Source organism: Aotus nancymaae, unplaced genomic scaffold (assembly GCF_030222135.1).
Source record: "Aotus nancymaae isolate 86718 unplaced genomic scaffold, 86718_ANA_hifiasm-v0.15.2.pri h1tg000122l, whole genome shotgun sequence".
NCBI lineage: Eukaryota > Metazoa > Chordata > Mammalia > Primates > Aotidae > Aotus > Aotus nancymaae.
In genome coordinates this window covers 2,649,709-2,655,119 of record NW_026988537.1, presented here as the reverse complement: position 1 = coordinate 2,655,119, position 5,411 = coordinate 2,649,709, and the positions used below count along the sequence as shown (strand labels likewise).

The following is a 5,411-nucleotide window of genomic DNA, read 5'->3' as shown; positions in this document are numbered from 1 at the left end:
TGTATAAGGCATATATAAAACTTAAATGAATTCTGTGTTTAGACTTTGGTTCCACCCCTAAGATTATGTATATGCAAAGATAATTTAAATATATATATACACACACATATGTATATATTTAATTTAGATCTACAATTTATCTACCCATGTGTATATATATACAAATTAAAAATCACACATGTATATATATACACATGTGTGTCATAGTGGTAAAAATTTGAGTGTGGAGAAACACAGAACATGGCTGAGACCTGGTGGATCAGAACCCTGCTACTGGGGAATTGAAAGGCAGGGGCTTCACGGTGCAGAGGGCCAGAGGGGCCAATCTTCGAAGGGCAGAATTGCTGGGAGATGGGGAGGCCTGGTCAAAGGAAGGAGACTTGTGGTGAAGAGAATGAATGAAGTAACTGGTAGAAATTAAAGGTCCTGGTAGAACAAAATGGAATCCCAGTATGAGAACACACATGCCTGTTCCCCAAAGCCAAACAATATTTCCTAAAATCACAAGAAAAATACATTTTGGGCAAGTACCTTATCCAGTGATCCTATCTATGTATCAAGACAGTGGGGAAAGTTCATTAAGCACGCAAAACTCAGCGAGACCTGATTCCCTCATGAGGCCTCTGTTAAGGATAAATTCCACTCAGCAAGTGATGCTTCGGATACACTTTTGAACAGCATGTGCATCGATGTATTTAATTGTAGATCTAAACCAAAAACCAAGGTGGGGACAGGTGGGGCACAAAGGCTGTCACTTTATGTTTGGGTTGAAATAACAAATAAGAAATGGCAGGTAAAGAGGTTAGAGAAGAGGAAAATAATGTCTTTGATTGTCATAGTGGTACAATTTTGAAATTGAAAGATGTAATTTAAAACTCATAAACCAAATAGTAGAAGTGTATCAAGTTAAAAGGGGATTAGTGATGTCAAAAGCTTTTTAGTGCAATGTTAAACAGGAGCTATACAACCCTTCCTAAACAGCAAACAAAAGGCACACACATACACACAAATACAAAAAGAAAACATATAACATCAACAAAGAAATAGAGTAAATACAATCTACCACATATGGTAAATAGAGACTAAATATGGAAGAGCTTAGAATGTAAACAGGGAAATAAGAATGTTTTTGTTAATCTATATTCTTATCTGCCAAAACCAATCATAACAATAAAAGCTTAAAACACTGTATGTAAAAAATCCAGTAGTCCAGAGTGATAGACAAAAAAATTTTAATGAGATTCAAAACTTGACCATTTTAACTAATAAACTAAAATTAATTTTGGATAAAAGTTCAATTTGGGGCAGAGGATATTCTTTATCACAGCAGAATGCCAGCAAAAACAAATTAAAATTAATTCTGGTCCTCCCCGTAGCGCAAAGGGCGCTTGAGCGAGGTGATCGGAGCAGTCGCAGTGAGGACCATGTTGCTTCCGAACATCCTGCTCACCGGTACACCAGGGGTTGGAAAAACCACACTAGGCAAAGAACTTGCATCAAAATCCGGACTGAAATACATTAATGTGGGTGATTTAGCTCGAGAAGTCTGATCATCAGATATCATGGAGTCTGGCAAGATGGCTTCTCCCAAGAGCATGCCGAAAGATGCACAGATGATGGCACAAATCCTGAAGGATATGGGGATTACAGAATATGAGCCAAGAGTTATAAATCAGATGTTGGAGTTTGCCTTCCGATATGTGACCACAATTCTAGATGATGCAAAAATTGATTCAAGCCACGCTAAGAAAGCTACCGTTGATGCAGATGCTGTGCGATTGGCAATCCGGTGCCGCGCTGACCAGTCTTTCACCTCTCCTCCCCCAAGAAATTTGTATTAGATATCGCAAGGCAAAGAAATCAAACGCCTTTGCCATTAATCAAGCCATATTCAGGTCCTAGGTTGCCACCTGATAGGTATTGCTTAACAGCTCCAAACTATAGGCTGAAATCTTTACAGAAAAAGGCATCAACTTCTGCAGGAAGAATAACAGTCCCACGGTTAAGTGTTGGTTCGGTTACTAGCAGACCAAGTACTCCCACACTAGGCACACCAACCCCACAGACCATGTCTGTTTCAACTAAAGTGGGGACTCCCATGTCCCTCACGGGACAAAGGTTTACAGTACAGATGCCTACATCGCAGTCTCCAGCTGTAAAATCTTCAATTCCTGCAACTTCAGCAGTTCAGAATGTTCTCATTAATCCATCATTAATTGGGCCCAGAAACATTCTTATTACCACTAATATGGTGTCATCACAAAATACTGCCAATGAATCATCAAATGCATTGAAAAGAAAACATGAAGATGATGATGATGATGACGACCACGACTATGATAATTTGTAATCTAGCTTTGCTGCATGTAGCGTGTACTTCATCTTGAATTTATTGTACTGATATTAAACATGCATGCTGGATGTTTTCAAGTTGTGTTTTAGAAAACTTTAATAATATTTAATGAGTAAATACAATTACCATACTTTTCAATTTAAATGAAGGTTCAGCCTTAAAAGTGTAAGAAAAATAAAGTTGTCATTCAGTAATTGAGAAAATGAATAAATAAATAAATAAATAAAATTAATTCTGGACGAAAGTTAAAATTTGAGCAGGGAATATTTATTTTTTTTTCACAAAGCATGCCAGCAAGAACAAGTACATAGTAAAATTTTGAGATAGAAAATTTCCAATGTAAAAACAGAAATATATTAACTGACCCAGGCAGGGGTGATTAATTGATGATAAAATGCTCAGAGGGAGATTGTTAAAATACAGGATATTCAAGCTGTTTCAACCCACTTTCAAATTATAAATAAGGTGTCTTCATAAAAAGGTGAAGAGACATTTTGAGAGGCAGATTGTTAAAATGCAGGATATTCAAGCTGTTTCAACCCACTTTCAAATTATAAATAAGGTGTCTTCATAAAAAGGTGAAGAGACATTTTGAGAGGGAGATGGTTAAAATACAGGATATTCAAGCTGTTTCAACCCACTTTCAAATTATAAATAAGGTGTCTTCATAAAAAGGTGAAGAGATATTTTGAGAGGGAGATGGTTAAAATACAGGATATTCAAGCTGTTTCAACCCACTTTCAAATTATAAATAAGGTGTCTTCATAAAAAGGTGAAGAGATATTTTGAGAGGGAGATGGTTAAAATACAGGATATTCAAGCTGTTTCAACCCACTTTCAAATTATAAATAAGGTGTCTTCATAAAAAGGTGAAGAGACATTTTGAGAGGCAGATTGTTAGAATGCAGGATATTCAAGCTGTTTCAACCCACTTTCAAATTATAAATAAGGTGTCTTCATAAAAAGGTGAAGAGACATTTTGAGAGGGAGATGGTTAAAATACAGGATATTCAAGCTGTTTCAACCCACTTTCAAATTATAAATAAGGTGTCTTCATAAAAAGGTGAAGAGATATTTTGAGAGGGAGATGGTTAAAATACAGGATATTCAAGCTGTTTCAACCCACTTTCAAATTATAAATAAGGTGTCTTCATAAAAAGGTGAAGAGATATTTTGAGAGGGAGATTGTTAAAATGGAGAATATTCAAGCTGTTTCAACCCACTTTCAAATTATAAATAAGGTGTCTTCATAAAAAGGTGAAGAGACATTTTGGGTTCCGCACTCTGAACTCATCTGAAAAGGTCCTCGTAATTCGGCCTAAACATTTCACAAGGAACACTGCAGAGTCATGCTCTGAGCTTCCTGTCTCAGCCCATCTGCAGGTAGAGAAGGGCCAGTGTCTTCATCATCCCCATTATTGTGATACTAGGACGTTCCCTTGGTTAAGGAGGGGTCTATCAGCTCTGTCCCTTTTAAAGACAATAGACCCCCCTCCTTAAACAAGGGCCAGTTTCTTCATCCTCCCCATTATTGTGATACTAGAATGTTCCCTTGGTTAAGGAGGGGGTCTATCAGCTCTGTCCCTTTTAAAGACAATAGACCCCCTCCTAACCAAGGGCGAGTGTCTTCATCCTCCCCATTATTGTGATACTAGAATGTTCCCTTGGTTAAGGAGGGGGTCTATCAGCTCCATCCCTTTTAAAGACAATAGACCCCCTCCTTAACCAAGGGAACGTCCTAGTATCACAATAATGGGGAGGATGAAGACACTGGCCCTTGGTTAAGGAGGGGGTCTACGGTCTTTAGAAGGGACGGAGCTGATAGAGCCCCTCCTTAACCAAGGGAACATTCTAGTATCACAATAATGGGGAGGATGAAGACACTGGCCCTTGGTTAAGGAGGCAGTCTATTGTCTTTAAAAAGGGACGGAGCTGATAGACCCCCTCCTTAACCAAGGGAACATCCTAGTATCACAATAATGGGGAGGTTGAAGACACTGGCCCTTCTCTGCCTGCAGATGGGCTGAGGCAGGAAGTTCACAGCATGACTGCAGTGTTCCAACAAGATGTCTCTTCACCTTTTTGTTGTGTTCTTTGCGGTGGCATGGGTTGTTTGAAGCAGACAGGTCAGTTGTGCTGTTCAATGTTCTACATTCCGCAATAGCCCGAGGATTACCTCCTGTGAAATTAATTTTCAGCAAGAACATGTCATTGTTGGACTCTACCCTGATAGAATGTTCTCTGCCTGCAGATGGGCTGAGGCAGGAAGTTCACAGCATGACTGCAGTATTCCAACAAGATGTCTCTTCACCTTTTTGTTGTGTTCTTTGCGGTGGCGTGGGTTGTTTGAAGCAGACAGGTCAGTTGTGCTGTTCAATGTTCTACATTCCGCAATAGCCCGAGGATTACCTCCTGTGAAATTAATTTTCAGCAAGAACATGTCATTGTTGGACTCTACCCTGGTAGAATGTTCTCTGCCTGCAGATGGGCTGAGGCAGGAAGTTCACAGCATGACTGCAGTGTTCCAACAAGATGTCTCTTCACCTTTTTGTTGTGTTCTTTGCGGTGGCGTGGGTTGTTTGAAGCAGACAGGTCAGTTGTGCTGTTCAATGTTCTACATTCCGCAATAGCCCGAGGATTACCTCCTGTGAAATTAATTTTCAGCAAGAACATGTCATTGTTGGACTCTACCCTGGTAGAATGTTCTCTGCCTGCAGATGGGCTGAGGCGGGAAGTTCACAGCATGACTGCAGTGTTCCAACAAGATGTCTCTTCACCTTTTTGTTGTGTTCTTTGCGGTGGCGTGGGTTGCTTGAAGCAGACAGGTCAGTTGTGCTGTTCAATGTTCTACATTCCGCAATAGCCCGAGGATTACCTCCTGTGAAATTAATTTTCAGCAAGAACATGTCATTGTTGGACTCTACCCTGGTAGAATGTTCTCTGCCTGCAGATGGGCTGAGGCGGGAAGTTCACAGCATGACTGCAGTGTTCCAACAAGATGTCTCTTCACCTTTTTGTTGTGTTCTTTGCGGTGGCGTGGGTTGTTTGAAGCAGACAG

At 39.8% G+C, this 5,411-nt stretch overlaps 1 pseudogene; it reads left to right on the top strand.

Moving 5' to 3' along the window:
• Window positions 1-365: 365 nt before the first annotated feature.
• Window positions 366-2,699, top strand: LOC135272656 (transcription initiation factor TFIID subunit 9-like; annotated as a pseudogene).
• The last annotated feature ends 2,712 nt before the right edge of the window (window positions 2,700-5,411 follow it).